The 21,434-nt window shown below is 45.4% G+C and overlaps 1 protein-coding gene across 2 annotated transcripts in view; it reads right to left on the reverse strand.

Moving 5' to 3' along the window:
• Positions 1-21,434, reverse strand: part of SEZ6L (seizure related 6 homolog like) — a 926,161-nt gene that overhangs the window by 810,835 nt on the left and 93,892 nt on the right. The gene's annotated exons all lie outside the window — the stretch shown is intronic.

Here is a 21,434-nt window from a genome sequence, read left to right on the forward strand (position 1 = left end):
AACTGCCATGAGCCTATTGTTTGTTATTTTAGGCCTTTGATAGCCTGTCTGCGGTCCCTACTTTAAATACTCCTCCACTGACCACCAAGCTGCCTGTGTATCCATGTAACCGCTGTAAAGCTGCCATGAGCCTATTGTTTGTTATTTTAGGCCTTTGATAGCCTGTCTGCGGTCCCTACTTTAAATACTCCTCCACTGACCACCAAGCTGCCTGCCCGTGTATCCATGTAACCGCTGTAAAACTGCCATAAGCCTATTGTTTGTTATTTTAGGCCTTTGATAGCCTGTCTGCGGTCCCTACTTTAAATACTCCTCCACTGACCACCAAGCTGCCTGCCCGTGTATCCATGTAACCGCTGTAAAGCTGCCATGAGCCTATTGTTTGTTATTTTAGGCCTTTGATAGCCTGTCTGCGGTCCCTACTTTAAATACTCCTCCACTCATCACCAGCTGCCTGCCCGTGTATCCATGTAACCGCTGTAAAACTGCCATGAGCCTATTGTTTGTTATTTTAGGCCTTTGATAGCCTGTCTGCGGTCCCTACTTTAAATACTCCTCCACTCATCACCAGCTGCCTGCCCGTGTATCCATGTAACCGCTATAAAACTGCCATGAGCCTATTGTTTGTTATTTTAGGCCTTTGATAGCCTGTCTGCGGTCCCTACTTTAAATACTCCTCCACTCATCACCAGCTGCCTGCCCGTGTATCCATGTAACCGCTGTAAAGCTGCCATGAGCCTATTGTTTGTTATTTTAGGCCTTTGATAGCCTGTCTGCGGTCCCTACTTTAAATACTCCTCCACTGACCACCAAGCTGCCTGCCCGTGTATCCATGTAACCGCTGTAAAACTGCCATGAGCCTATTGTTTGTTATTTTAGGCCTTTGATAGCCTGTCTGCGGTCCCTACTTTAAATACTCCTCCACTCACCACCAAGCTGCCTGTGTATCCATGTAACCGCTGTAAAGCTGCCATGAGCCTATTGTTTGTTATTTTAGGCCTTTGATAGCCTGTCTGCAGTCCCTACTTTAAATACTCCTCCACTCACCACCAAGCTGCCCGTGTATCCATGTAACCGCTGTAAAACTGCCATGAGCCTATTGTTTGTTATTTTAGGCCTTTGATAGCCTGTCTGCGGTCCCTACTTTAAATACTCCTCCACTCACCACCAAGCTGCCCGTGTATCCATGTAACCGCTGTAAAACTGCCATGAGCCTATTGTTTGTTATTTTAGGCCTTCGAAGCCTGTCTGCGGTCCCTCCTTCCACTAGGCCTCCACTGACCAGACCACTGCTGCCCGTGTACCCCTGGAACCAATTTTAAATTGCCTACAGCCAGCCCATTTTATTGTGTTAGGCCTTCGAAGCCTGTCTGCGGTCCTTCCTTCCACTAGGCCTCCACTGACCAGACCACTGCTGCCCGTGTACCCCTGGAACCAATTTTAAAGTGCCTACAGCCAGCCCATTTTATTGTGTTAGGCCTTCGAAGCCTGTCTGCGGTCCCTCCTTCCACTAGGCCTCCACTCACCTGACCACTGCTGCCCGTGTACCCCTGGAACCAATAATAAAGTGCCTACAGCCAGCCCATTTTATTATGTTAGGCCTTTGAAGCCTGTCTGCGGTCCCTCCTTCCACTAGGCCTCCACTGACCAGACCACTGCTGCCCGTGTACCCCTGGAACCAATAATAAAGTGCCTACCGCCAGCCCATTTTATTATGTTAGGCCTTCGAAGCCTGTCTAAGGTCCCTCCTTCCACTAGGCCTCCACTCACCTGACCACTGCTGCCCGTGTACCCCTGGAACCAATAATAAAGTGCCTAGAGCCTATTTTTTTATTTAATTTAATATTAATAAAGCCAGGATGAACTACGATATACCACGCTATGAGCTACCCAGTTGACAATTCTTTTGCGAGAAAAGCCATCCCACCCCTCCACCTGCATGTTAAAGACCGCATTGTCCTTGCATTCTGTCAATTTGTCAGTCCAAAGGTATACCTGACAACAGACACATGGACCTGTAGGCCTGGCCACGGAAGGTTACGTGTCCTTTGTGGCTAAATGGGTTAATGTATTGGATGCATGGTCCACACAGGGGACAGCCTGCAAAGTCTGTCTGCAGTCCCTAATTCAAGTTGTCCTCAACTGAATAAAGCTGAGCTTCTACCTTCTGGCTCTGATTAACTGCTGTTTTTAAAAAAATTGGCTGTTCCGTCCTTCTAAAGGTGTCTGCCCCTGCCTGGTGTTGTCCTCAACTGAATAAAGCTGAGCTTCTACCTTCTGCCTCTTACTAACTGCTGTTTTTTTAAAAAATTGGCTGTTCCGGCCTACTAAAGGTGTCTGTCTGCCCCTGCCTGGTGTTGTCCTCAACTGAATAAAGCTGAGCTTCAACCTTCAGTTCCAAATTACCATTTTTAAAAATGCCATTGGCTGTTCCGGCCTACTAAAGGTGAATGTCTGCCCCTGCCTGGTGTTGTCCTCAACTGAATAAAGCTGAGCTTCAACCTTCAGTTCCAAATTACCATTTTTAAAAATGCCATTGGCTGTTCCGGCCTACTAAAGGTGTCTGTCTGCCCCTGCCTGGTGTTGTCCTCAACTGAATAAAGCTGAGCTTCAACCTTCTGTTCCAAATTACCATTTTTAAAAATGCAATTGGCTGTTCCGGCCTACTAAAGGTGTCTGTCTGCCCCTGCCTGGTGTTGTCCTCAACTGAATAAAGCTGAGCTTCAACCTTCAGTTCCAAATTACCATTTTTAAAAATGCCATTGGCTGTTCCGGCCTACTAAAGGTGTCTGTCTGCCCCTGCCTGGTGTTGTCCTCAACTGAATAAAGCTGAGCTTCAACCTTCTGTTCCAAATTACCATTTTTAAAAATGCAATTGGCTGTTCCGGCCTACTAAAGGTGAATGTCTGCCCCTGCCTGGTGTTGTCCTCAACTGAATAAAGCTGAGCTTCAACCTTCAGTTCCAAATTACCATTTTTAAAAATGCAATTGGCTGTTCCGGCCTACTAAAGGTGTCTGTCTGCCCCTGCCTGGTGTTGTCCTCAACTGAATAAAGCTGAGCTTCAACCTTCTGTTCCAAATTACCATTTTTAAAAATGCAATTGGCTGTTCCGGCCTACTAAAGGTGAATGTCTGCCCCTGCCTGGTGTTGTCCTCAACTGAATAAAGCTGAGCTTCTACCTTCTGTTCCAAATTACCATTTCTAAAAATGCCATTGGCTGTTCCGGCCTACTAAAGGTGTCTGTCTGCCCCTGCCTGGTGTTGTCCTCAACTGAATAAAGCTGAGCTTCAACCTTCAGTTCCAAATTACCATTTTTAAAAATGCCATTGGCTGTTCCGGCCTACTAAAGGTGAATGTCTGCCCCTGCCTGGTGTTGTCCTCAACTGAATAAAGCTGAGCTTCTACCTTCTGTTCCAAATTACCATTTCTAAAAATGCCATTGGCTGTTCCGGCCTACTAAAGGTGTCTGTCTGCCCCTGCCTGGTGTTGTCCTCAACTGAATAAAGCTGAGCTTCAACCTTCAGTTCCAAATTACCATTTTTAAAAATGCCATTGGCTGTTCCGGCCTACTAAAGGTGAATGTCTGCCCCTGCCTGGTGTTGTCCTCAACTGAATAAAGCTGAGCTTCTACCTTCTGTTCCAAATTACCATTTCTAAAAATGCCATTGGCTGTTCCGGCCTACTAAAGGTGTCTGTCTGCCCCTGCCTGGTGTTGTCCTCAACTGAATAAAGCTGAGCTTCAACCTTCAGTTCCAAATTACCATTTTTAAAAATGCCATTGGCTGTTCCGGCCTACTAAAGGTGTCTGTCTGCCCCTGCCTGGTGTTGTCCTCAACTGAATAAAGCTGAGCTTCAACCTTCTGTTCCAAATTACCATTTTTAAAAATGCAATTGGCTGTTCCGGCCTACTAAAGGTGTCTGTCTGCCCCTGCCTGGTGTTGTCCTCAACTGAATAAAGCTGAGCTTCAACCTTCAGTTCCAAATTACCATTTTTAAAAATGCCATTGGCTGTTCCGGCCTACTAAAGGTGTCTGTCTGCCCCTGCCTGGTGTTGTCCTCAACTGAATAAAGCTGAGCTTCAACCTTCAGTTCCAAATTACCATTTTTAAAAATGCCATTGGCTGTTCCGGCCTACTAAAGGTGAATGTCTGCCCCTGCCTGGTGTTGTCCTCAACTGAATAAAGCTGAGCTTCTACCTTCTGTTCCAAATTACCATTTCTAAAAATGCCATTGGCTGTTCCGGCCTACTAAAGGTGTCTGTCTGCCCCTGCCTGGTGTTGTCCTCAACTGAATAAAGCTGAGCTTCAACCTTCTGTTCCAAATTACCATTTTTAAAAATGCAATTGGCTGTTCCGGCCTACTAAAGGTGTCTGTCTGCCCCTGCCTGGTGTTGTCCTCAACTGAATAAAGCTGAGCTTCAACCTTCAGTTCCAAATTACCATTTTTAAAAATGCCATTGGCTGTTCCGGCCTACTAAAGGTGTCTGTCTGCCCCTGCCTGGTGTTGTCCTCAACTGAATAAAGCTGAGCTTCAACCTTCAGTTCCAAATTACCATTTTTAAAAATGCCATTGGCTGTTCCGGCCTACTAAAGGTGAATGTCTGCCCCTGCCTGGTGTTGTCCTCAACTGAATAAAGCTGAGCTTCTACCTTCTGTTCCAAATTACCATTTCTAAAAATGCCATTGGCTGTTCCGGCCTACTAAAGGTGTCTGTCTGCCCCTGCCTGGTGTTGTCCTCAACTGAATAAAGCTGAGCTTCAACCTTCAGTTCCAAATTACCATTTTTAAAAATGCCATTGGCTGTTCCGGCCTACTAAAGGTGAATGTCTGCCCCTGCCTGGTGTTGTCCTCAACTGAATAAAGCTGAGCTTCTACCTTCTGTTCCAAATTACCATTTCTAAAAATGCCATTGGCTGTTCCGGCCTACTAAAGGTGTCTGTCTGCCCCTGCCTGGTGTTGTCCTCAACTGAATAAAGCTGAGCTTCAACCTTCAGTTCCAAATTACCATTTTTAAAAATGCCATTGGCTGTTCCGGCCTACTAAAGGTGTCTGTCTGCCCCTGCCTGGTGTTGTCCTCAACTGAATAAAGCTGAGCTTCAACCTTCTGTTCCAAATTACCATTTTTAAAAATGCAATTGGCTGTTCCGGCCTACTAAAGGTGTCTGTCTGCCCCTGCCTGGTGTTGTCCTCAACTGAATAAAGCTGAGCTTCAACCTTCAGTTCCAAATTACCATTTTTAAAAATGCCATTGGCTGTTCCGGCCTACTAAAGGTGTCTGTCTGCCCCTGCCTGGTGTTGTCCTCAACTGAATAAAGCTGAGCTTCAACCTTCTGTTCCAAATTACCATTTTTAAAAATGCAATTGGCTGTTCCGGCCTACTAAAGGTGTCTGTCTGCCCCTGCCTGGTGTTGTCCTCAACTGAATAAAGCTGAGCTTCTACCTTCTGCCTCTTACTAACTGCTGTTTTTTTAAAAAGTTGGCTGTTCCGGCCTACTAAAGGTGTCTGTCTGCCCCTGCCTGGTGTTGTCCTCAACTGAATAAAGCTGAGCTTCAACCTTCTGTTCCAAATTACCATTTTTAAAAATGCAATTGGCTGTTCCGGCCTACTAAAGGTGAATGTCTGCCCCTGCCTGGTGTTGTCCTCAACTGAATAAAGCTGAGCTTCAACCTTCAGTTCCAAATTACCATTTTTAAAAATGCAATTGGCTGTTCCGGCCTACTAAAGGTGTCTGTCTGCCCCTGCCTGGTGTTGTCCTCAACTGAATAAAGCTGAGCTTCAACCTTCTGTTCCAAATTACCATTTTTAAAAATGCAATTGGCTGTTCCGGCCTACTAAAGGTGAATGTCTGCCCCTGCCTGGTGTTGTCCTCAACTGAATAAAGCTGAGCTTCAACCTTCTGTTCCAAATTACCATTTTTAAAAATGCAATTGGCTGTTCCGGCCTACTAAAGGTGTCTGTCTGCCCCTGCCTGGTGTTGTCCTCAACTGAATAAAGCTGAGCTTCAACCTTCAGTTCCAAATTACCATTTTTAAAAATGCCATTGGCTGTTCCGGCCTACTAAAGGTGTCTGTCTGTCCCTGCCTGGTGTTGTCCTCAACTGAATAAAGCTGAGCTTCAACCTTCAGTTCCAAATTACCATTTTTAAAAATGCCATTGGCTGTTCCGGCCTACTAAAGGTGTCTGTCTGCCCCTGCCTGGTGTTGTCCTCAACTGAATAAAGCTGAGCTTCAACCTTCTGTTCCAAATTACCATTTTTAAAAAAGCAATTGGCTGTTCCGGCCTACTAAAGGTGTCTGTCTGCCCCTGCCTGGTGTTGTCCTCAACTGAATAAAGCTGAGCTTCTACCTTCTGCCTCTTACTAACTGCTGTTTTTTTAAAAAATTGGCTGTTCCGGCCTACTAAAGGTGTCTGTCTGCCCCTGCCTGGTGTTGTCCTCAACTGAATAAAGCTGAGCTTCAACCTTCTGTTCCAAATTACCATTTTTAAAAATGCAATTGGCTGTTCCGGCCTACTAAAGGTGAATGTCTGCCCCTGCCTGGTGTTGTCCTCAACTGAATAAAGCTGAGCTTCAACCTTCAGTTCCAAATTACCATTTTTAAAAATGCAATTGGCTGTTCCGGCCTACTAAAGGTGTCTGTCTGCCCCTGCCTGGTGTTGTCCTCAACTGAATAAAGCTGAGCTTCTACCTTCTGTTCCAAATTACCATTTCTAAAAATGCCATTGGCTGTTCCGGCCTACTAAAGGTGTCTGTCTGCCCCTGCCTGGTGTTGTCCTCAACTGAATAAAGCTGAGCTTCAACCTTCAGTTCCAAATTACAATTTTTAAAAATGCAATTGGCTGTTCCGGCCTACTAAAGGTGTCTGTCTGCCCCTGCCTGGTGTTGTCCTCAACTGAATAAAGCTGAGCTTCTACCTTCTGCCTCTTACTAACTGCTGTTTTTTTAAAAAATTGGCTGTTCCGGCCTACTAAAGGTGTCTGTCTGCCCCTGCCTGGTGTTGTCCTCAACTGAATAAAGCTGAGCTTCAACCTTCTGTTCCAAATTACCATTTTTAAAAATGCAATTGGCTGTTCCGGCCTACTAAAGGTGAATGTCTGCCCCTGCCTGGTGTTGTCCTCAACTGAATAAAGCTGAGCTTCAACCTTCAGTTCCAAATTACCATTTTTAAAAATGCAATTGGCTGTTCCGGCCTACTAAAGGTGTCTGTCTGCCCCTGCCTGGTGTTGTCCTCAACTGAATAAAGCTGAGCTTCAACCTTCTGTTCCAAATTACCATTTTTAAAAATGCAATTGGCTGTTCCGGCCTACTAAAGGTGTCTGTCTGCCCCTGCCTGGTGTTTTCTTCTACTGAATAAAGCTGAGCTTCAACCTTCTGTTCCAAATTACCATTTTTAAAAATGCAATTGGCTGTTCCGGCCTACTAAAGGTGTCTGTCTGCCCCTGCCTGGTGTTGTCCTCAACTGAATAAAGCTGAGCTTCTACCTTCTGCCTCTTACTAACTGCTGTTTTTTTAAAAAATTGGCTGTTCCGGCCTACTAAAGGTGTCTGTCTGCCCCTGCCTGGTGTTGTCCTCAACTGAATAAAGCTGAGCTTCAACCTTCTGTTCCAAATTACCATTTTTAAAAATGCAATTGGCTGTTCCGGCCTACTAAAGGTGAATGTCTGCCCCTGCCTGGTGTTGTCCTCAACTGAATAAAGCTGAGCTTCAACCTTCAGTTCCAAATTACCATTTTTAAAAATGCAATTGGCTGTTCCGGCCTACTAAAGGTGTCTGTCTGCCCCTGCCTGGTGTTGTCCTCAACTGAATAAAGCTGAGCTTCAACCTTCTGTTCCAAATTACCATTTTTAAAAATGCAATTGGCTGTTCCGGCCTACTAAAGGTGAATGTCTGCCCCTGCCTGGTGTTGTCCTCAACTGAATAAAGCTGAGCTTCAACCTTCAGTTCCAAATTACCATTTTTAAAAATGCAATTGGCTGTTCCGGCCTACTAAAGGTGTCTGTCTGCCCCTGCCTGGTGTTGTCCTCAACTGAATAAAGCTGAGCTTCAACCTTCTGTTCCAAATTACCATTTTTAAAAATGCAATTGGCTGTTCCGGCCTACTAAAGGTGAATGTCTGCCCCTGCCTGGTGTTGTCCTCAACTGAATAAAGCTGAGCTTCAACCTTCTGTTCCAAATTACCATTTTTAAAAATGCAATTGGCTGTTCCGGCCTACTAAAGGTGTCTGTCTGCCCCTGCCTGGTGTTGTCCTCAACTGAATAAAGCTGAGCTTCAACCTTCAGTTCCAAATTACCATTTTTAAAAATGCCATTGGCTGTTCCGGCCTACTAAAGGTGTCTGTCTGCCCCTGCCTGGTGTTGTCCTCAACTGAATAAAGCTGAGCTTCAACCTTCAGTTCCAAATTACCATTTTTAAAAATGCCATTGGCTGTTCCGGCCTACTAAAGGTGTCTGTCTGCCCCTGCCTGGTGTTGTCCTCAACTGAATAAAGCTGAGCTTCAACCTTCTGTTCCAAATTACCATTTTTAAAAAAGCAATTGGCTGTTCCGGCCTACTAAAGGTGTCTGTCTGCCCCTGCCTGGTGTTGTCCTCAACTGAATAAAGCTGAGCTTCTACCTTCTGCCTCTTACTAACTGCTGTTTTTTTAAAAAATTGGCTGTTCCGGCCTACTAAAGGTGTCTGTCTGCCCCTGCCTGGTGTTGTCCTCAACTGAATAAAGCTGAGCTTCAACCTTCTGTTCCAAATTACCATTTTTAAAAATGCAATTGGCTGTTCCGGCCTACTAAAGGTGAATGTCTGCCCCTGCCTGGTGTTGTCCTCAACTGAATAAAGCTGAGCTTCAACCTTCAGTTCCAAATTACCATTTTTAAAAATGCAATTGGCTGTTCCGGCCTACTAAAGGTGTCTGTCTGCCCCTGCCTGGTGTTGTCCTCAACTGAATAAAGCTGAGCTTCTACCTTCTGTTCCAAATTACCATTTCTAAAAATGCCATTGGCTGTTCCGGCCTACTAAAGGTGTCTGTCTGCCCCTGCCTGGTGTTGTCCTCAACTGAATAAAGCTGAGCTTCAACCTTCAGTTCCAAATTACCATTTTTAAAAATGCCATTGGCTGTTCCGGCCTACTAAAGGTGTCTGTCTGCCCCTGCCTGGTGTTGTCCTCAACTGAATAAAGCTGAGCTTCAACCTTCTGTTCCAAATTACCATTTTTAAAAATGCAATTGGCTGTTCCGGCCTACTAAAGGTGTCTGTCTGCCCCTGCCTGGTGTTGTCCTCAACTGAATAAAGCTGAGCTTCAACCTTCAGTTCCAAATTACCATTTTTAAAAATGCCATTGGCTGTTCCGGCCTACTAAAGGTGTCTGTCTGCCCCTGCCTGGTGTTGTCCTCAACTGAATAAAGCTGAGCTTCAACCTTCAGTTCCAAATTACCATTTTTAAAAATGCAATTGGCTGTTCCGGCCTACTAAAGGTGTCTGTCTGCCCCTGCCTGGTGTTGTCCTCAACTGAACAAAGCTGAGCTTCCACATTCTGGCTTTCGCCCTATACTATCAGATATTAAACTGCATTTGGCCTACTAGTGTGGTTATGCCCTTGAAACAGTGTCTGCTGCTCTTGGGTTTGCTACTCCACTGAACAAAGCAATGCCGCCTGTTTAGTCCTGTTACCAATTTTGAACTGCATTTAGCCTACTTTATTCTTTGGCCCTATATCTGTTTCCTCCTCATCCTGCCCATTGCCCAGCCACTGCTAGATGAGTCTGCTGGTACATTGACCTAGACCACTACATTCCCCTTATACTCTACACAGCCAGAATCTGACCCTGCTGAAAGTAAGGTTCCCCTTCCCGCATGTTATACCACCTTACACAGGGACAGAGAGGAAGGTGCAGATGAAAGTGCAGGTTCCTTCATCAGGTGGGGGGGCATACTCGTTGGCGACGTCACTGGCACAGGGCCCCTCAGAGTACGCAAAAGTGTCGCTGCTGGTGGGAGGCGCCCCCGCCATGCAAACACACATCGCTGTACTTTGAGGGGCCCTGTGCCAGTGCCAATGCGAACGAGTGGGCCCCCCCTGCTTGCTCAGGATCACAGCACTTGCAACGTTGAAATACTTACCTTTCCCTGCAACACCGCCGTGACGTAGTCCGCATTTCCTGGGCCCACGAAAAACTTGAGCCGGCCCTACTCCCCCCACAACTTTTGCCAAATGACCCCCAATTCCCTATGCCCAACTATTATTATAAAGTTAATTAAGATTGACAAGCTTCAGAAACAAGAATGGATGTTTTTGGCATTAAAATGGGCACTGTAGGTGTTTTCCTGGCCTCCACTCACTGCCGACTATGCTTCCCCATTGACTTGCATTGGGTTTCGTGTTTCGGTCGATCCCCGACTTTTAGCGATAATCGGCCGACTGCACTCGACTCGACTCTGGACAAAATCGGGTTTCACAAAACCCGACTCGATCTTAAAAAAATGAAAGTCGCTCAACTCTAATCACAATAAATAAATTCACACTTTCTCTGGTCCCGCTAATCCTCTGCCTCAGAGTAACCCTTGACTTGCCCAGTCCTTTAAACCACACATCCAAGCTCTCACCACCTCCTGTCGCATCCAGCTCAAAAAATATTTCCAGAATCCATCCTTTCCTCAACCCTCACTCTACAAAAATGCTTGTGCATGCCCTAATGATCTCTCACCTCGACTATGGCAACATCCTCCCTTGTGGCCTACCCTCTAACACTCTCGCACCCCTCCAGTCCATCCTTAATTCTGCTGCCCGACTAATTAATCTCTCTCCTCGCTACACTCCTGCTTCACCTCTTTGCAAATCCCTTCACTGGCTCCCAATTTCCCAGCGTATCTAGTTTAAACTACTAACACTGACCTACAAAGCATCCATATCCTTTCTCCTCCGTATATTTCCATACTAATCTCTCAATATCTTCCCTCATGTAATCTCTGGTCCTCCCAAGACCTCTACTCCTCCACACTTATTCGCTCCTCACCAAATTGCCTCCAAGACCTTTCCCGAATATCCCCCCCATCATCTGGAATTCTGTGCCCCAACAAGTTCGGTTATCCACCACATTTGGATCCTCCAAATGGAACCTGAAAACTCATCTCTTCAAAGAAGCTTACAACCTGTAATGACCACATGACCACCTCAACACCATCGGAGCTACTGCAACTCCTGACCTACTGTCTCCTTCCTCACAATCCTGAAGAATGTAAGCCCGCAAGGGCAGGGTCATCTCGCCTCTGTATCAGTCTGCTATTGTTAGTTTTGTTTACTGTCAGGCTATGTTCACACGGTGCGGTTTTTGCTGCGGATCCGCAGCGGAATTGCACTGCGGATCCGCAGCAGTTTTCCATGTAGGTTACAGTACAATGTAACCCAATGGAAAACAGGACCCGCTGTGCCGACGATCCTTTTTTCCACAGGCAAATCCGCAGCGGTTTTGCCTGCAGAAAAAAGAAGTACCATGTCAATTCTTTCTGCGGATTCCGCAGCGGGTTTCCAGCAGCCCCAATAGGAAACTGCATTTGGAAACCCGCAGTGGAATCCGCAGAAGAAAAAGGATCAAAAACCGCAGCTAAAATCAGCGCTGAATTTAGCTGCGGTTTTCCAAAACAGGACCTGAAAAAAAAAGGATGAAAAAAAGGAACGTGTGAACGTAGCCTAAGTGATATTTGTATTCTGATGTAATCCCGACTCATGTACAACACCATGGAATTACTGGTGCTATATAAATAAATAATAATAATAAATAATAATAATACTTACACTCATCTTCTATGCCGGCATCATTCCAACAATTGCATTCCTGGGGCTCACATGAGGTTTTTATATCATAAAAGAACGAGGTGATCCCGCGCTCAGGGGTTAATGTATGTAACACAGAGTGAATAATAAAATCTATTTAGAAATGCCCCAAACCTGTGTACAAGTATACATGTGCATGAATGATACGTAGCGGGAAAATGATTACCCGGCAGGTGAATGCGCTAGTGGTCCCAGTGAGAGACCTACAGGATTACCTGATCAGGTGACCGCTGAAGGCTGTAGCAGCTTGTACGGGGAATGAAGGGGCAGGAGTATGTAGCAGCTAACACGGTGCCTGGGAGCCCCGGCCGAAGGCGTCCCTGGCAACCACGAGGAGGAAGATGGCTGCTAGCGCCGGCTCACGAGTGCCTGTAATGTGACGTCACAAAAGGTACGGAGCGGCGTTGGGGCCACAAAGGAATGACTAACCGACGCGTTTCGAAGGTTCCCGGCCTTCTTCGTCAGGATTACCGTGTGTCTGTCCATCTTCTCCCTATATAAGCTCGGCTTGTGCTGCTACTCCGCCCACAATTCACCTCCCCACTGCTATACACTGAATCGGGGGCACTGTGCAGGATCCTAGTCTCTATAGTAGGCTAAGCGGTGCTGATACCCTAACTCGGGTTTATTACATACAGAATGTAGCCCATCCGTACCTCTCAGTTTGGCCTCCAGATTAGTGTATGATTATACAATTAAAAACTAAATACTTTATTACTATTATAATATTAAAAACTTTAACATAAAAAACTATATGACCCTTTTAATGGGTGGATCATTTTGCTTGTTTAGATGGTTATTGCCCCCAAGCACGCGTAAAAACAACGGTTAAAAAGGGGGGGTATGTGAAAACTCATTAGTAATTAAAAAACATTAAAAAACATTAAAACCCTTTTCTCGGTCTCTGCCACCGACCTCTACTCCTAAGTGTGGTGAGCGCCAGTGAGAGTTATTTGATTTATATTCAGGTTTTTATATCATGTGAGCCCTTCAATCAATCAGCGCTTGTGTCGCTGTCCCACCTTCAGATGTATAAGTAAAAGTGATGAGCGAGTATACTCGTTGCTCGGGTTTTCACGCTTGGGTGACCTCCGAGTATTTATGACTGCTCAGAGATTTAGTTTTCATTGCGGCAGCTGAATGATTTACAGCTACTAGTCAGTCTGAGTACATGTGTGGGTTGCCTGAATGCTAGGGAATCCCCACATGTAATCAAATAGGCTGGTAGCTACAAATCATTCAGCTGCCGCGGTGACAACTAAATCTCCGAGCAGTCATAAATACTCATAGGTCACCTGAGCATGTGCGGGAAAACCTGAGCAACAAGTACACTCGCTCATCACTAATAAGTAATCAAGAAGAAGTGAGCATCAGAGGAGAGGAGCTAGAAGCAGAGCTCTTCTCCTCTCCTGCCTGTCCCGTCTACATAGAAAGTTAAAAGTAGCAGCTGCCATCTCCTACCTCAGTAATGTAACAATCTGTCTTCACGGAATACAGATTTTACCAGTGAATTGAGAATTTTGAACAAAATCAGTCTTGGAGACAAAAGAAGCAGATTTCTCTGATAAGATATATTAGAAAGATGTCTATTTTCAAGTGTACTATTGATTTAGGGAATCAAAATTAAAACTATGTTTAATCTTTAAGTTTGTAAATAATGTATATGGTCCAGAAATGAATCAAATTCAGTTCTACTCAATGAAAGCAAACTTACAGCTCCATGGTAAAAGCATCAGCGTTCTTCAGCATCGTTGTTTAGAGCATCATTTACTTGGAAATAGTTTAGAGCATCATTTACTTGGAAATAAAAATATATGCTTACTGAGCTAGTATTTACATCCCAAACAGCGGCTGCTGTAAAATGTTTGTACTGAAGTTTTCAAAACTAAAACAGCAGTTTTAGGATTGAGATATGCTTATAGCTCTACTGCATGAAACTGAGCACATACTAATGAAATTATATGAAATGGGCTGCTACTAACATCTCTACATTATTCCATGTGGTTATTGCGGAAAACTATGGAAACGATTACTTTAATGCCCCCATTGGTTTCTTCAAGATTTACAAACAATTGGCTTCAGATGGTCAATAAAAGTAGGAGCTATCACGTGTATCTTGATGTCTTTTTAGGAGAGGAGTAAAATAACTGCTTGGTAGGATCTAACATGGAGCTTGAGCCTGCTTATGAATTATCCATACTATTAGAGAAATGCATCAAAAACTCTGAAAAAATAGGTCTCACTATCTCTCAGATTAATGACAGCTCTTACAACCATCATGATCTAATCTGCACACCTAGGGTCTTGTAAGACTGAATACACAATAGAGGCTAAACACGATGTAAGCAGATCAAATGTTTAGAGATGTGTTTTCATTGTTCCAATAGTAGAATAAAAAAAGTCAAAGAACATACAATTAGCTAAGAAAAGAATAGCCTGTGCCAGCATGACACTGCTTGGAGATATACAGCACTTTGCCAGCAGGATGCTGTAGTGTACAATATCTGAAGACATTTTCTGCTTACTGTATTTAAGAAATGATCCTCAGAAAAGAAAAAGGTTTAGAAGTTCATTTTCCGGAAACAAGGAAAATGAGTAAGCGTTAGGATGTAAGAGACTTTTACAAGTGCCAGACTGGGATTACAAGATGTCAGGGCCAATTGTTGTGTAATGGGTCTGATAGGCAGTAGTTAGCACCTACCAAAATTGGTTCAGGGACGGACAACCATTGAATCAATTACAAGGCCATAGGGTACCGTCACACAGTGCCATTTTCATCGCTACGACGGCACGATTCGTGACGTTCTAGCGATATCGTTACGATATCGTTGTGTCTGACACGCTACTGCGATCAGACATCACGCTGAGAATCGTACGTCGTAGCAGATCGTTTGGAACTTTCTTTCGTCGCTTGATCACCCGCTGACATCGCTGGATCGTTGTGTGTGACACCGATCCAGCGATGTGTTCGCTTGTAACCAGGGTAAACATCGGGTAACTAAGCGCAGGGCCGCGCTTAGTAACCCGATGTTTACCCTGGTTACCAGCGTAAACGTAAAAAAACCAAACAGTACATACTTACATTCCGGTGTCTGTCCTCCGGCGTCTCAGCTTCTCTGCACTGTGAGCGCCTGCCGGCCGGAAAGCGAGCACAGCGGTGACGTCACCGCTCTGCTTTCCGGCTATGGTGCTTACACAGTGCAGAGAAGCAGAACGCCGGGGGACAGACACCGGAATGTGAGTATGTACTGTTTGTTTTTTTTACGTTTACGCTGGTAACCAGGGTAAACATCGGGTTACTAAGCGCGGCCCTGCGCTTAGTAACCTGATGTTTACCCTGGTTACCCGGGGACTTCGGCATCGCTCCAGCGCCGTGATTGCAAAGTGTGACCGCAGTCTACGACGCTGGAGCGATAATCATACGACGCTGCGACGTCACGGATCGTGCCGTCGTAGCGATGAAAATGGCACTGTGTGACGGTACCCTTAGGCGTCTAACACTTGTGTAAGGGTACTGCTACAATAGTACTTCATTACTATCTTGCAAATAAACCAATGTTACAGCGGCAATAATGAATACAATACAATCTTCAATGCTTTGTTAAATATTATTGTTAATTTGTTAAAAAAAAGCCATGACGGTACACAGAGAACGCTCAGACAAGTTTCTGGCATTGCTGCCCTTGATCACTTGATTTGCCTGTGTGTCTGTGGTGACCACCACAAACATAGCATCAGTAATGGACCAAGGAGCACTAGAATAAACTAGCCTTGACTGATTGATAATTTTTTTCCAAGTCAGAAATGTGTACACCGAATGCATGATCAATGCTAACCTGGGTAAGAGATAGCACTAGTATGTACTGTGGTGAAGAGGGAGATTGTGTTGTCGTGGCCTATGACCTGCTGGGGAACCTTTGTCCCTGGCATTCATGAGGATTTTCCTTTGGCATATACCACCTACCTAAACCTTACTTAAATTACTCACTAATATCCCTAATGGCAGCTTCTTCAAGCAGGATAATGCACCATGACACACTACTACTTGCCTATTGCTTTGTATTAACATATTTATTCAGGAGAATATACACTATGTTCTGTCCATTTGGCTATTTAATTTACGTTTTGGATTTCCCTCTTTCCAAAATCCTGTACTTGTCCTTTACATTCTAACTATATTAATGGCATTGACATCTGTTATCTCACAAGTGTTGATTAAATTATAGCAATTTTGCAGTGAGAACGAGAAGATAATGTTTCCTCTCCACCTCTAATCAAACATTGCATATGAGTTCATAGCTTTGGTTTCATTGTAAAATGAGAAATATCCCCATCCACAAAACCTCATTGTTTCACTATATAATATATATTTCATGACAAACATGGTCCGCACAGCAATAACAGACTGCGAAGCCTGAAAGGCTGTGACTGTTTCTCTATGCATCTATGAAATATGTTGTAATTAACAAAAATAGCATGTAAATAAATAAGGGCGGATTTCATCTGCACTTCGTGACCGAGCTTTTCTGTTTTCTGATTTCATATATTCATTTTCTTATTCCTTTACCTGGCTCCTACTGTCTGGGTCTATTGAAACATCTGACCTTGCTTCTGCCTTCCATTTTGTTTCTTGCTTTCGGCTACGATGACAGTGCCTGTGCATTGCCACCACCATGGTGCCTATCCTATTCCCTCACTGCTTAGTTGCTTCTTTGCCAAAGGCAATTTCTTGTCTCAGGTGACCTTCTAATGTGACAGGCCACCTTGTAACATTCACCACAGGTTCCCCAGGTACCTCCTCCACAAGACTAGCCTTCAGCCATTCCAGTTAAATATATACCACTATGTGTTACATTGACTGTACGTCGTACAAGTTGATAATTGTTATGGTAATTAAAGAGAACATGTCACCAGGTTTTACCAAGATAAGACCACCTCCTTTCAGGCCTGATATACAGAATTCTATATTGCTGTATTTATGCCCCCAACCTGACCTGAAAGACAAGAAAAAGACCTTTTATTATACTCACCTGCGGGGCAGTCTGGTGTGAGGGATGTCGCTGTTCTTGGTCTGGCGCCTCCCTTCTTCTTGGATGCTGTCCTCCTTCTTGCTTCGTGTGGATGACATGACCCTACATCATCCACACAGTCTCCCTGACATCAGGCTCTAGCGCAGGTGTTCTTCTCTGCCCTGACAAGGGCAGAGCAAAATACTGCAGTGAGCAGGTGCTTGGAAAGGTCAAAAAGCCCCGATGCATGTGCACTGCAGAACTTTACTCTGCACTAAAATATACTTGGCACTCAAGAGAAATTTGTTGCAAGATTCAAAAGTAGATTTTTATTTTGGTGCATCCAGCTCAACATATAAACGTTTTCGGTCTCGACAACTGAGACCTTCATCAGATATAGTTGTCAAAGCTGCAATGTATATACAAAAAAAACAAGAGAAATGCTTTTAAACAAAGAGAATACTGTTGCACAATAACACATGAGAAATAAATGACAAAGTATGCGATCCATACTGTATTATTAAAGAGACAGTCTGCATAAAATACAAGTGATGGCATGCAGCACGGGTTGCGGAATGGGTGGATCCGGTCTAGACCAGCGTGAAGCGTGAGTCCTGTTCAAAAAGTGCTGGAGAGTGTACACGTGTTAAGGTTATGCTAGGTGGAAGAGAACATGAAAAGGTAACATTAAAAAGGTAACATGAAGGACTTAAGATATGACCTCGTGGTGGGTCTAACATTACGTCAAAAGCACTATCCTAGGTAAAGGATACGGGAAGTGGAAAACCCTCCACTAATGGGTGTGGGGATATGCGACTAAGGTGCACAGTGGGCTACCTGTAAAAGAGAGAATACGCATCAGAGCATTAAGACCAAAGAGCTACACAGTGAAGGGGCACAAAATGCCCTGTGGGATACATGCCAGAGAGTCTGACGGGGTGACCACCTGATAACCCAGACAACTAATATATGGTATAGGGTATAGGGCTGGACACGGCCCGATTAGGAATACCTGGAGACCATGGGTGGTGTGTGTGGGTCACACACTGGGTGTATAGCCAGGGAGCGGGAGCGCAAGGCGCCTGTAGGATGGAATGAAAATACATATGACAGCTGCAGGGCTATAAGGAAAGGCTGTCCTGAACCTGGATGTCATACCTGAGACAATGGAGGGCAGTATGAGGCGCTTGTAGCAAAGCGAGGTACTCGCAGGGTGAGGAGCGCTGTGGACAACAGGTATGGGCAAAGGATTAGTTGGACTGGAGCCAGACTGGAGGTAAGGCAGAGCCAGCGCTGGGCTGGGACCGGCTGTAGTATTTTACCTGAACGATACCGCTGCCAGGGGTGAAGTAGACGCTGTGCTGCTGTGCAGGGAGACGCTCCCGGGGCTGCTAGGAGCGCAGCACTTCCGGGTATAAGAGCGCGCTGGGGTGCGTCACCTGACGCCCGACGTCATCGGATCATGTGACCGGAGGAGCCGGCCCATGCGCAGGAGAGCCAATGTGAGTGCCAGTAGGGATAAGCACAGAGAGAGCCGGCGCTTGCTCAGTGGGCCCCAGGGAGCAGAGTAAATGGATATTGGGCTGCATCGCAGTACATAGGAGTGTACAGGCTGGATAAAAAGGGCAGGGGACTACAACTAATAAGGTGTTGAACACCCCAAGGGCATCTGGCAAAAGGTCACCCCGGGTATATAGAGAAATAATTAACCCTCTATAACAAGGCATGTGGTGCATACTATACCGTGTGCAGTGCGAGGAGTGCATTTAACGGTTCTGTAGAAAAAGACAGAAATGGGTACAGATTAAAGATTAATAAAACAAATATTATGTTACATTACAGTGTGCACCCAAAAGGTGCTACAAAACCTACAGTAAAAACAATATACATGTACAATATTACAAATATGCCGAGACGTCGTAGTCTCTATTGAGTCCCTTTGGTTCTAAGGTTTGCAAGGAATAAATCCAGTAAGCCTCCCTTTTGAGGAGTAAACTGACACGGCTTTGGCCCCTTCTTGGAGTATCTACCTGTTCCAGGACCTGAAAGCGGAGCTGAGAAATGTTGTGGTTTTGTTTGGAAAAATGATAAGGGAGAGGTAGGTGTGTTTTATTGCAGCGGATTGTGGATTTGTGTTGGGCCACTCTGTCTCTTATTGGCTGTGTGGTTTCACCTACATATGCCAGCCCGCAGGGGCATTTGATAACGTAAATGACATGTGTGGATTCGCAGGTGAAGAAACCTTTTATGGGGATGGCCTTGCCTGTTTGAGGGTGAGAGACTGAGGGCCCCCTCTGAACATTGCTGCACTGTAGGCAATTCAGACAAGGAAATGTACCTTGTCTCTGGGTTTGTAGAAAGGATTGTTTGGGGACCCTATTGCTTGAGCGGATTTTGATGTCGACTTTATTGTCTAACATTTCAGTGAATAGACCCAAAGATGACCGTAAGAGAATCCCTTTTGTCTCTACATTCCATCCCTTCTCCAATATGGTCCAGTCTACCATCAGGAGGCACTGGGGTATCCTTACAAAAAGCTACCCTAGTATTCCAGAATTTAGAGCGCCCTTCATGTCCTGTTTCAAACGAGCTAGAAACCTTAGGGATAAACTAGTGAAAGCGGACATTGGCTCAAGCAATAGGGTCCCCAAACAATCCTTTCTACAAACCCAGAGACAAGGTACATTTCCTTGTCTGAATTGCCTACAGTGCAGCAATGTTCAGAGGGGGCCCTCAGTCTCTCACCCTCAAACAGGCAAGGCCATCCCCATAAAAGGTTTCTTCACCTGCGAATCCACACATGTCATTTACGTTATCAAATGCCCCTGCGGGCTGGCATATGTAGGTGAAACCACACAGCCAATAAGAGACAGAGTGGCCCAACACAAATCCACAATCCGCTGCAATAAAACACACCTACCTCTCCCTTATCATTTTTCCAAACAAAACCACAACATTTCTCAGCTCCGCTTTCAGGTCCTGGAACAGGTAGATACTCCAAGAAGGGGCCAAAGCCGTGTCAGTTTACTCCTCAAAAGGGAGGCTTACTGGATTTATTCCTTGCAAACCTTAGAACCAAAGGGACTCAATAGAGACTACGACGTCTCGGCATATTTGTAATATTGTACATGTATATTGTTTTTACTGTAGGTTTTGTAGCACCTTTTGGGTGCACACTGTAATGTAACATAATATTTGTTTTATTAATCTTTAATCTGTACCCATTTCTGTCTTTTTCTACAGAACCGTTAAATGCACTCCTCGCACTGCACACGGTATAGTATGCACCACATGCCTTGTTATAGAGGGTTAATTATTTCTCTATATACCCGGGGTGACCTTTTGCCAGATGCCCTTGGGGTGTTCAACACCTTATTAGTTGTAGTCCCCTGCCCTTTTTATCCAGCCTGTACACTCCTATGTACTGCGATGCAGCCCAATATCCATTTACTCTGCTCCCTGGGGCCCACTGCGCAAGCGCCGGCTCTCTCTGCGCTTATCCCTACTGGCACTCACATTGGCTCTCCTGCGCATGCGCCGGCTCCTCCGGTCACATGATCCGATGACGTCGGGCGTCAGGTGACGCACCCCAGCGCGCTCTTATACCCGGAAGTGCTGCGCTCCTAGCAGCCCCGGGAGCGTCTCCCTGCACAGCAGCACAGCGTCTACTTCACCCCTGGCAGCGGTATCGTTCAGGTAAAATACTACAGCCGGTCCCAGCCCAGCGCTGGCTCTGCCTTACCTCCAGTCTGGCTCCAGTCCAACTAATCCTTTGCCCATACCTGTTGTCCACAGCGCTCCTCACCCTGCGAGTACCTCGCTTTGCTACAAGCACCTCATACTGCCCTCCATTGTCTCAGGTATGACATCCAGGTTCAGGACAGCCTTTCCTTATAGCCCTGCAGCTGTCATATGTATTTTCATTCCATCCTACAGGCGCCTTGCGCTCCCGCTCCCTGGCTATACACCCAGTGTGTGACCCACACACACCACCCATGGTCTCCAGGTATTCCTCCTCGGGCCGTGTCCAGCCCTATACCCTATACCATATATTAGTTGTCTGGGTGATCAGGTGGTCACCCCGTCAGACTCTCTGGCATGTATCCCACAGGGCATTTTGTGCCCCTTCACTGTGTAGCTCTTTGGTCTTAATGCTCTGATGCGTATTCTCTCTTTTACAGGTAGCCCACTGTGCACCTTAGTCGCATATCCCCACACCCATTAGTGGAGGGTTTTCCACTTCCCGTATCCTTTACCTAGGATAGTGCTTTTGACGTAATGTTAGACCCACCACGAGGTCATATCTTAAGTCCTTCATGTTACCTTTTTAATGTTACCTTTTCATGTTCTCTTCCACCTAGCATAACCTTAACACGTGTACACTCTCCAGCACTTTTTGAACAGGACTCACGCTTCACGCTGGTCTAGGCCGGATCCACCCATTCCGCAACCCGTGCTGCATGCCATCACTTGTATTTTATGCAGACTGTCTCTTTAATAATACAGTATGGATCGCATACTTTGTCATTTATTTCTCATGTGTTATTGTGCAACAGTATTCTCTTTGTTTAAAAGCATTTCTCTTGTTTTTTTTGTATATACATTG

The sequence above is a fragment of the Ranitomeya variabilis genome, chromosome 1 (genome assembly GCF_051348905.1).
Source record: "Ranitomeya variabilis isolate aRanVar5 chromosome 1, aRanVar5.hap1, whole genome shotgun sequence".
In the NCBI taxonomy this organism is placed as follows: domain Eukaryota; kingdom Metazoa; phylum Chordata; class Amphibia; order Anura; family Dendrobatidae; genus Ranitomeya; species Ranitomeya variabilis.